At 29.6% G+C, this 12,465-nt stretch overlaps 1 long non-coding RNA gene across 1 annotated transcript; it reads right to left on the bottom strand.

Moving 5' to 3' along the window:
• Positions 1 to 728: 728 nt before the first annotated feature.
• On the bottom strand, positions 729 to 1,302 carry LOC132284113 (uncharacterized). The gene is made up of 2 exons (XR_009472203.1): positions 1,100 to 1,302; positions 729 to 912 (listed from the first exon to the last, which is right to left on the bottom strand). It is a non-coding gene; the product is annotated as an uncharacterized LOC132284113 (long non-coding RNA).
• Positions 1,303 to 12,465: the final 11,163 nt, after the last annotated feature.

Below are 12,465 nucleotides of genomic sequence, written 5' to 3'. Positions count from 1 at the left end.
TCCAGATTAGGTAGGGCTTAGTATTTGAACTAATCCATCCCTAATATGCCACCATCCCATACCGGTGTATACAATCCTCCAATTAGCATAATTGATAAAACAACACTAAATAGTCATCAATCATTCTCCAAAACATGCATCAATATAGTTTAATACATATATAACGATATTAGGCATTCATTATAGAACCTAAAAATCATGTTCCATCTATTTTAATTGCTAAAATAAATCTAAGCATTTAAATCCTCCAAATCGTCCATAAATTGATACAGTTAACAGCAAATAAATATTAATTTATTCCAAACCAAGCATAGTTAATTGCAAGTAATTCACTATACTTATAACTCTGTTTAAATATGATTAAACAGTATTAAATTATATATAACAGAAGCTCCAAGTTCCAGTAAGTAATTTAATTAATCAAACAGTGTGCAACCTACAGGTTTTTTCTTAAATTCATCTTGCCCCATTCTTTAGTCCAATTATGAATTAATGTTTCCCCATAATTTTATAGGTCTATGGCAATCATATACATCATTTAAAGCAGTTTAAATGAAGTAGAAAAACCCTGTACAGTCCAAACGCAGCCTAAAAACAGTTTAATACGCAATTCTGGGCGAGAGCAGGCTCTCACAAATTGAGAGCCTGCTCCTATAACGCCCCAAATTTTTTCTAAATAAATTTATCTATTTATTCAAATCAAAATACTTCATAAAAGACACCCAGGATCTCAAAATCAATCAAATTTCCTCAAATGAATAAGACAACATCTCAAATTAATTAAATTGATACTAAATCAATTTCCTTAAATAAATACATAAAAATCTCTAGATAAAATAATTTAATTCCTCAACTCCTACTCTTCCTCCTAGCCCGCTACTATCAATCCAAGCTCATCCTCGGTACCTGAAACTGTAGAGGGGTGAGACAGTAGAAAAAACCATAACAAGGATTTCAAAGAGTTTCATGATAAATTTACTTCACAAAAATATATATATGCTTTTAAACAAAATACATATATGTAATTTTAGTAAAATAATAATCAACAAAATATTTGAAATAAAATCATCCAAGCCATTCAAGGTATGATGATCCTTACACTGTAAAATAATAATCTGGACCCTTTGTGCATCAAACAAACTCAGCCCTCTATGTGTCGCGGCTTTCTTTCTGTTCTCTAATATTTCTGTTCTATTTCCTCAAAATTCTCTCTTCTATGTTTCTTCTCCAAAGCAACAACACAGATACAATTATATAAAGGAAATTGTACCGACACAACAACAAAATATCCTACTGCTCACCTTATCTTTATCTTGTATCAGACAATAAACTAAACCACTAAAAGCAAACGCACGTGCAAAAAAATCAAAACCCAAAAGATTTTTGATCCAACAATTCAACTAGTGGGACCGTAACACAATCATCACATATTCTTTCCCACTTTCTTTCTAATTTCGTCCAGGTGCACTCATTTTCTTCTTATCACCATACAATATATATTTATATATAAAACAAAATCAACACTTTAACATTATTTAAGTGGGACCCGCCACTTTATAAATCAAAATTTTCAATTTTTCTAAATATCAATTAACAAATAATAAAATCAGCATGTGCATAAAAGAAGGTCAAAAGAACTTTACCAACAATCAATTAGTGGGCCCGCCACCAAAATCACATTTATCTCTTCCATTTCTATCTTCAATTCGCAGCCCACCTTTCCATCACACAATCACATTGATACATATAATATATATACAAATGAAACCAAATTTAATCTCTTTAAATTTCATTCATTGTGGGACCCCCCAATTCCAATTTTTCATTCTTCTTATCTCATTTCAGCACGTAAGAGATATATATATAAATATAAATGCAATAACCAATTTCAAACTCCTTAGACATTCATTTTTCGTGGGTCCCGCTAAAGCAATCAAAATTCATTTCTTTCCTTCTTCCAAATACACTTTCGGCTGCCTACTTGCTCCTCTTCCATCACATGATAATATGGATATATATATATATATATATATATATATATATATATATATATACAAAGCATATAACCAAAGTTCAACCCACTAAAAAAATCTTAATTGGGTAAACCTCCAATTCAATAATCAATAATCAATAATCCAACCTCCAATTGGTAAATCTCCGATTAAAATAAAATAATCAATTTTATTGACAACTAAAAATCAAGAGTATAAAATTTAAAATTAAACTCTAAAAATTCGGGTTGTCACAGCTCCATTAACATGGGAGCTGGCTCTGTGGAGCTAGGAGCTGGCTCCACACTCCTTGGAGCTGGTTCCATTAATAAGGGAGCTAGCTCCCTCTTTTTGGGAGCCTGCTCTTTCACTCCCTGAAGCCGTTCAGCGTTTCTACTTCATCTTCCTTACATCCGGCGATTCCCAGGGCCTCTGTAATATTTTAAACACTTGTTCTAGTGTTCATTTAGTGTCCCAGATTACTTATATGACATCAACATGCATCAACAATCTCCATTAAACAAAGCTTAAAATCAAATACAGCAGGATATAATTAAAAGCTTTAAGAATTTTCAGATTAGTTAAATTCAGTGAAGCTAAATATAGTTTAAACATGCATCACGAGTATGTTTTAGCATTAATTAAACCCCTGGAGTCTACCTAGGCATCACAGAACACAGGTTTAAGGGAAGGAGTTAGAATAGAGACTTACCTCTGATTTTAGTTTAGAAATCTTAAACCGTCTTCTCTGTCAACTCCGGCGACCTTAATTGCTTTTATTGACCATTGTTGCTCCCAATTCAACCCACGAGCATGCGTTAATTACTCCTCCTTGGTTTTGCCCTTAACCCTAACCAAACCCTAACTTTTCTCTCTCTGTTCTCTCTCAAGCCTCTCTGTTATTGCTCTCTGCATACGTGAATAGGGTTAACAAACCTTAGCAGACGTATAAAGGTATATATATAGGCTTATACAAATACCAACCCCAATTCTAATTATATTGAGAGAAGAAAAAGAAAACTAAACTATTTACAGAACCAAGTTGGCTACGTTCGTGAAGAAAATAAAACCCTAAAACTATTAAAATATTAATTCACTAATCCACATAAGCATATAACAAGGAAAACTAATAATTAAAACAAACAATTTAATTAAATAAAAATAATCAAATTAAAACAATTAAACAAATAAGTTAAATAAAAACAATTAAATTAAAATAATTAAACAAACATGAAAATAAACACATAATCAATTAAAAATACAATTAAACAATTAAAAAAATAAACAAATAAAAACCTAATCAATTAAAAATGCAATTAAACAATTAATTAAAATACTAGGACTATCCTTTTAAAATTAGGGGTATTACACCTATTATGTCACTAGACCACTTTAATGTATAAAGATTAAATCTTCGAAAGAAAATGAGAGTTTTGAGTTTAACTTATTCAAGTTACCTATAAAGTCGCGAAGAGTGTTTTAATGACTAAAGACTAAATGTTTAAATGAAAACACCTCAATATAGGTACCTATTATGTCACTACACCTTTTCAATTTATAAAGATTGAATCTTTGAAAGAAAATGACAGTTTCGAGTTTAATTTATTCGAGTTATTTATGAAGTTGTGAAGAGTGTTTTAATGACTTTAGATTGAATCTTTGAATGAAAATACCTCAATAAAGGTACCAATTATGTAAGTAGACCTTCTTAATGTATAAAGATTGAATATCTGAAAGAAAATGAGAGTTTTGAGTTAAAATTATTCGAGTTCCTTTTAACATTTCGAAGATCGTTTTAAAGAGTAAAGGTTAAATCTTTGAATGAAAATAACTCAATCAAGGTGCCTACTATGTCACTAGACCATTTTAATGCATAAAGATTAAATCTTTGAAAGAAAATGAGAGTTTTGAGTTAAACTTATTCAAGATCCCTTTGACATCGCGAAGAGTTTTTTAATGAGTAAAGATTGAATCATTGAATGAAATTGCCTCAATCATGGTATCTTTATGTCACTAGACCTTTTTAATATATAAATATAGAATCTTTAAAAGAAAATGAGAATTTTGAGTTTAACTTATTCGAGTTACCTATGAAGTTGCGAAGAGTGTTTTAATTACTAAAGTTGAATCTTTGGATGAGAATACCTCAATAAAGGGACCTATTATGTCACTATACCTTTTTAATGTATAAAGATTGAATCTTTGAAAAAAAATGAGAGTTTTGAGTTAAACTTATTCGACTTCCCTTTAACATCCCGAAGAGTGTTTTAATAAGTAAAGATTGAATCTTTGAATGAAAATACCTCCATCAAGGTACCTATAATGTCACTAGACCATTTTAATATATAAAGATTATATCATTGAAAAAAAATGAGAGTTTTGAGTTAAACTTATTCGATTTCCCTTTGATGTCACGAAGAGTGTTTTAATGAGTAAAGATTGAATCTTTCAAAGAAATTAGCTCAATCAAGGTTCCTATTTTATCACTAGACCTTTTTAATGTATAAAGATTCAATCTTCGAAAGAAAATAAGAGTTTTGAGTTTAACTTAATCGAGTTACCTATGAAGTTGCAAAGAGTGGTTTAATGACTCAAAATTGAATATTTGACTGAAAATACCTCAATAAAGGTACCCATTATGTCACTAGACCTTTTTAATGTATAAAAATTGAATCTTTGAAAGAAAATGATAATTTAGAGTTAAACTTATTTGAGATCCCTTTGACGTCACGATGAGTGTTTTAATGAGTTAAGATTGAATCTTTGAATAAAATAAGCTCAATCAAAGTGCCTATTATACCACTAGACCTTTTTAATGTATAAAGATAGCATCTTTGAAAGAAAATGAGAGTTTTGAGTTTCAACTTATTCGAGGTACGAAAGAAGTCGCGAAGAGTATTTTAATGACTAAAGATTGAATCTTTGAATGAAAGTACCTCAATAAAGGTACCTATTATGTCACTAAACCTTTTTAATGTATAAATATTGAATCTTCGAAAAAAAATGAGCGTTTTAAGTTAAACTTATTCGAATTTCCTTTGACGTTCCGAATAGTGTTTTAGTGAATAAATATTGAATCTTTGAATGAAAAAACCTCAGTCAAGGTATCTGTTATATCACTAGAACATTTGAATGTATAAAGATTAAATCTTTGAAAGAAAATGAGAGTTTTGAGTTAAACTTATTCGGGATCCCTTTGACGTCGCGAAAAGTATTTTAATGGCTAAAGATTGAATCTTTGAATGATATTACCAAAACCAAGGTACCTATTATGTCATTAGATCTTTTTAATGTATAACGACTGAATCTTTGAAAAAAAATGAGAGTTTTAAATTTAACTTATTCGAGTAACCAATGAAGTCGCGAAGAGTGTTTTAATGACTAAAGATTGAATCTTTGGATGAAAATACCTTAATAAAGGTACCTATTATGCCACTAGACCTTTTTAATGTATATAGATTAAATCTTAGAAAGAAAATGAGAGTTTTAAGTTAAATTTATTCGAGTTCCCTTTGACATCCCGAAAAGTATTTTAATGACTAAAGATTGAATATTTGAATGAAAATACCTCAATTTAGGTACCTATTATATCACTAGACCCATTTTAATTTATAAAAATTAAATCTTTGAATGACAATGAGTGTTTTGTGTTAAACTTATTTGAAATCCCTTTGACATCGCGAAGAGTATTTTAATGAGTAAAGATTGAATCTGTTAATGAAATTACCGCAATCATGGTACCTATTATGTCACTAGACCATTTTTAATGTATAAAGATTGAATCTTTGAAAGAAGATGAAAGTTTTGAGTTTAACTTATTCGAGTTACCTATGAAGTCGTGAATAGTGTTTTAATTATTGAAGTTGAATCTTTGAATGAAAATACCTCAATAAAGGAACCTGTTATGTCTCTAAACCTTTTTGGTGTATAAAGATTGAATCTTTGAAAGAAAATGAGAGTTTTGAGTTAAACTTATTCGAGTTCCTTTTAACGTCCCCGAAAAGTGTTTTAATGAGTAAACATTGAATCCTTGAATGAAAATACCTCCATCAAGATACCTATTATGTAACTATTCCATTTTAATGTATAAAGATTATATCACTGAAAAAAAATGAGAGTTTTGAGTTAAACTTATTTGAGATCCATTTGACGTAACAAAGAGTGTTTTAATGAGTAAAGGTTGAATCTTTAAATGAAATTAGCTTAGTCATGGTTCCTATTTTGTCACTAGACCTTTTTAATATAAAAAGATTCAATCTTCGAAAGAAAATAAGAGTTTTGAGTTGAACTTAATCAAGTTACCTATGAAGTCGCGAAGAGTGGTTTAATGACTCAAGATTGAAAATTTGAATGAAAGTACATCAATAAAGGTACCTATTATGTCACTATACCTTTTTATTGTATAAAGATTCAATTTTTGAAGGAAAATGAGCATTATGAGTTAAATTTATTCGAATTTCCTTTGATGTCTCGAAGAGTGTTTTAGTGAATAAAGATTGAATCTTTGAATGAAAATACCTCAATCAAGGTACCTATTATATCACTAGACCATTTGAATGTATAAACATTAAATAAGGTACCTAAGCAAGGCACCTATTATGTCATTAGACCTTTTTAATGTATATCGATTGAATCTTTGAAAGAAAATGAGTGTTTTGAGTTTAACTAATTTGAGTAACTTATGAAGTCGCGAAGAGTATTTTAATGACTAAATATTGAATCTTTGGATGAAAATACCTCAATAAATGTGCCTATTATGTCACTAGACCTTTTTAAGGTATAAAGATTGAATCTTTGAAATAAAATGAGAGTTTAGAATTAAACTTATTCGAGTTTCCTTTGACGTCCCGAACAGTATTTTAAGGTATCTATTATGTCACTAGACCATTTTAAGGTATAAAAATTTAATCTTTGAAAGAAATGACAGTTTTTAGTTAAACATATTTGAGATCCCTTTGACATCGCGAAGAGTATTTTAATGAGTAAAGATTGAATCTTTGAATGAAATTACATCAATCAAGGTACCTATCATGTCACTAGACCTTTCTAATGTATAAAGGTTGAATCTTTGATAGAAAATGAGAGTTTTGAATTTAACTTATTCGAGTTACTTATGAAGTCGCGAAAAGTGTTTTAATTACTAAAGATTAAATCTTTGAATGAAAATACCTCAATAAAGGTATCTATTATGTCACTAGACCTTTTTAATGTATAAATATAAAATCTTTGAAAGAAAATGAGAGTTTTGAATTAAAATTATTCGAGTTCCATTAACGTCCCGAAGAGTTTTTTAATGAGTAAAGATTGAATCTTTGAATGAAAATACCATCTCAATAAAGATGCCTATTATGTCACTAGACCTTTTTAATTTATAAATATTGAATCTTTGAAAGAAATTGGGAGGTTTGAGTTAAACTTATTCGAGTTTCCTTTAACGTCCCGAAGAGTTTTTTAATGAGTAAAGATTGAATCTTTGAACGAAAATACCTCAATCAAGGTACCTATTATGTCACTAGACCATTTTAATGTACAAAGATTAAATCTTTGAAATAAAATGAGAGTTTTGAGTTAAACTTATTCAAAATCCCTTTGATGTCACGAAGAGTGTTTTAATAAGTAAAATTTACTCTTTGAATGAAATTACCTCAATGAAAGTACCTATGATGTCACTAGACCTTTTTAATGTACAAAGATTAAATCTTTGAAAGAAAATGAGACTTTTGAGTTTAACTTATTCGAGTTACCTATGAAGCCACGAAGAGTGATTTAATGACTTAAGATTGAATATTTGAATGAAAAAACCTCAATCAAGGTACCTATTATGTCACTAGGCCTTTTTAATGTATAAAGATTGAATTTTCGAAAGAAAATGAGAGTTTTGAGTTTAACTTATTCGAATTAACTATGAAGTCGCGAAGAGTGGTTTAATGTCTCAAGATTGAATATTTGAATGAAAATACCTCAATAAAGGTACCTATTATGTCACTAGACCATTTTAATGTATAAAAAGTGAATCTTTGAAAGAAAATTAGCGTTTTGAGTTAAACTTATTCGAATTCCCTTTGACGTTCCAAAGAGTGTTTTAATGAGTAAAGATTGAATTTTTGAAAGGGAATACCTTAATCTAGGTATCTATTATGTCACTGGACCATTTTTATACATAAAGATTGAATCTTTGAAAGAAAACAAGAGTTTTGAGTTAAACTTATTCAAGATCCCTTTGATGTCACGCAGAGTGTTTTCATGAGTAAAGATTGAATCTTTGTTTGAAATTACCTCAATCAAGATACCTATTTTGTCACTAGCTCTTTTAATGTTTAAAGGTTGAATCGTTAAAAGAAAATGAGAGTTGAGTTTAACTTATTCGAGTTACTTATGACGTTGCGAAGAATATTTAAATGATTAAAGATTGAATCTTTGAATGAAAATACTTCAATAAAGGTACCTATTATGTCATAAGGTATTTCAATGTATAAAGAATGAATTTTTGAAATAAACAGAGAATTTTGAGTTAAACTTATTCGAATTCCCTTTGATGTCCTGAAGAGTGTTTTAATGAGTAAAGATTGAATCTTTGAAAGAAAATATCTCAATCAAGGTACCTATTCTGTCACTTGACCTTTTTAATCTATAAAGATTGAATCTTTGAAAGAAAATGAGAGTTTTGAGTTTAACTTATTCGAGTTACCTATGAATTCACGAAAAGTGCTTTAACGACTAAAGATTGAATCTTTGAATGAAATTACCTCAATCAAGGTACCTATGATGTCACACCTTTTTCATGTATAAAGATTGAATCTTTGAAAGAAAATGAGAGTTTTGAGTTTAACTTATTCGAGTTACCTATGAAGACACGAATAGTGTTTTAATGAATAAAGATTGAATCTTTGAATGAAAATATATCAATAAAGGTACCTAATATATCACTAGACCTTTGTAATCTATAAAGATTGAATCTTTGAATGATAATACCTTAATCAAGGTTCCTACTATGTCACCAGACCATTTTAATTAATAAAGATTAATTCTTTGAAAGAAAATGAGAGTTTTGAGTTAAACTCATTCGAGATCCCTTTGACATCCCGAAGAGTGTTTTGATGAGTAATGATTGAATTTTTTTATTGAAATTACCACAATCAAGGTACCTATTATGTCACTAGACATTTTTAATTTATAGAGATTGAATCTTTGATAGAAAATGAGTGTTTTGAGTTTAACTTATTCGAGTTTCCTATGAAGTCGCGAAGAGTGTTTTAATGATTAAAGATTGAATCTTTGAATGAAAATACCTGAATAAAAGTACATTTTTTGTCACAAGACCTTTTTAATGTATAAAGATTGAATCTTTGAAAGAAAATGAGAGTTTTGAGTTAAACTTATTCGAGTTTCCTTTGACGTCTCGTAGAGTGTTTTAATGAGTAAAGATTGAATTGTTGAATGAAAATACCTCAATTAAGATAGCTATTATGTCATTAGACTATTTTAATGTGTAAAGATAAATCTTTGAAAGAAAATGAAAGTTTTGAGCTAATATTATTCGAGATCCCTTTGACATCATGAGGAGTGTTATAACGCGGAAAGATTGAATCTTTGAATGAAATTACCTCAATCAAGGTACCTATTATGACACTAGACCATTTTAATGTATAAATATTTAATCTTTGAAAGAAAATTAGAGTTTTGACTTTAACTTATTTGAGTTACCAATGAAATTGTAAAGAGTGTTTTAATGGCTAAAGATTGAATCTTTGAATGAATATACCACAATAAAGATTGAATGTTTGAAAGAAAATGATGCTTTTTAGTTAAACATATTCTAGTTCTCTTTAACGTTCCGTAGTGTGTTGTTATATGTAAAGATTGAATCTTTGAATGAAAATACCTTAATCAAGGTACCTATTATGTCACCAGACTAATTTTAATGTACAGAGATTAAATCTTTGAAATAAAATGACAGTTTTGAGTTAAACTTATTCGAAATCCCTTTGACGTCATGAAGATTGTTTTAATGAGAGTTTAGAGTTTAACTTATTCGAATTACATTGAAGATGCGAAGAGTGTTTTAATGACTAAAGATTGAGTTTTTGAAAGAACATACCTCAATAAAGGTACCTATTATGTCAGTAGACATTTTTAATATATAAAGATTGAATCTTTGAAAGAAAATCAGAATTTTAAGTTAAACTTATTCGAATTCCCTTTGATGTCCCGAAGAGTGTTTGAATGAGTAAAGCTTGAATCTTTGAATGAAAATATCTTAATCAAGGTACCTATTATATCACTAGACCATTCTAATGTATAAGGATTAATTCTTTGAAAGAAAATGAGAATTTTGAGTTAAACTTATTCAAAATCCTTTTGATGTCACGAAGAGGGTTTTATTGACTAAAGATTGAATCTTTGAATGAAATTACCTCAATCAAGGTACCTATTTTGTCACTAGATCTTTTTAATGTTTAAAGATTAAATCTTTGCAAGAAAATAAGAGTTTTGAGTTTAACTTATTCAAGTTACCTATGAAAACGCGAAAAGTATTTTAATGACTAAAAATTGAATCTTTGAATCAAAATACCTCATTAAAGGTACGTATTATGTCACTAAACCTTTTTAATATATAAAGATTAAATCTTTGAAAGAAAATGGGTGTTTTAACTTAAACTTATTCGAGTTCCATTTGACGTCCCGAAAAGTGTTTTGATGAGTAAAGATTTAATCTTTGACTGAAAATACCTCAATCAAGATACCTATTATGTCACTAGACCTTTTTAATGCATAAAGATTAAATCATTGATAGAAAGTGAGAGTTATGAGTTTAATTTCAAAGATTCAATGTTTGAAAGTAAATGAGAGTTCCCTTTGATGACTCGAAGTGTGTTTTAATGAGTAAAGCTTAAATCTGTGAATGAAAATACCTCAATCAAAGTATCTATTATGTCACAAGACCATTTTAATGTATAAAGATTAAATCTTTGAAAGAAAATTAGAATTTTGAGTTAAACTTATTCGAAATCCTTTTGACGTTACAAAGAGTGTTTTTACGAGTAAAAATTGAATCTTTCAATGAAATTACCTCAATCATAGTACCTATTTTGTCACTAGACCTTTTTAATTATAAAGATTACCGGTGAAGTCGCGATGAGTGTTTTAATGACTTAAGATTGAATGTTTGAATGAAAATATCCCAATAAAGGTACCTATTATGTCAGTAGACCTTTTTAACGTATAAAGATTGAATCTTTGAAAGAAAATGAGAGTTTTGAGTTTAATTTATTCGAGTTACGTATGAAGTAGCGAAGAGTATTTTAATGACTAAAGATTGAATCTTTGAATGAAAATACCTCAATAAAGGTTACCTACGTATTGTGTCACTAGACCAGTTTAATGTATAAAGATTGAATCTTTGAAAGAAAATGAGAGTTTTGATTCAAACTTATACAAGTTTCCTTTGATGTCTCGAAGAGTGTTTTTATGAGTAAATATTGAATCGTTAAATGAAAAAACCTCAATTAGTATACCTATTATGTCATTATACTATCTTAAGGTGTAAAGATTAAATCTTTGGAAGAAAATGATAGTTTTGAGTTAAAATTATTCGAGATCCCTTTCACGTCACAAGGAGTGTTTTAACGAGTAAAGATTGAATCTTTGAATGAAATTATCTCAATCAAGGTACCTATTGTGACGACCCTGGATTTTTCAACCCAGTGTGTCCTGTGATGACCGAAAACGTATCCAAAATACGGAAGCAAAAGATAGAAAAATGGTCTCTAGAGATACAACACTCCTCTAAGACACCAATGTGACCCTCAACGAGGTCACAAAACCCAAAGGAAGTAAGTGCGGAAGCAACGTTTTAAAAACAGATAAGAATGAACCTAGGGGCAAAATCCTCATTCCACACTGAAATGGGTGTCACCGTGTACATCATTGGAAAGACAACGAAAAATTAATAAAGATAGACTCAATAATCACTTGATTCGGAGTCCGGACGGCGAAGATATCAAGTCCTGAAGTTGAAGGAATGGAAACCCCATCCCGGTTCGAACCAAATTCTGACACTACTTCACTAAAACTTCAATATCTTGAGCTATAAGAATAATCTAAAGATCTAATTGGTACCATTGGAAATTTTATTTAAATGCGGTCAATTTAGACTCAAGAATCGCCTGATTCGGAGTTAAAACGAAGAAATTATGATAATTTGAAGTCGGAGGTGCAGTGCTGAACCAAGACACACACACACACATACACCCGTGAATAGTATCTCAACCTCTTGAGTGGCACATGCCCAAGGACCAAAACTCTCTGCCCCAACTTCGAGTGCTCAAGCGACATCTTCGAGCGCTCGTTCTGCTAAAAGCTTAGCAGAAATCTGAGTTTGAAATGTGATTTTAAGGACTTTTAGGGCCTTTTTGAAAAAAAACACAAAGAAGAAACTACCCTCAAAATCATGTTTTCTAGCCAACCATGCCAA

The sequence above is a fragment of the Cornus florida genome, unplaced genomic scaffold, assembly GCF_030987335.1.
Source record: "Cornus florida cultivar Cherokee Brave unplaced genomic scaffold, ASM3098733v1 CherokeeBrave_3.0.0_Hap2_Chr11, whole genome shotgun sequence".
NCBI lineage: Eukaryota > Viridiplantae > Streptophyta > Magnoliopsida > Cornales > Cornaceae > Cornus > Cornus florida.
The sequence above is the reverse complement of the archived record's forward strand: the minus strand, read 5'-3'. Positions and strand labels throughout refer to the sequence as shown.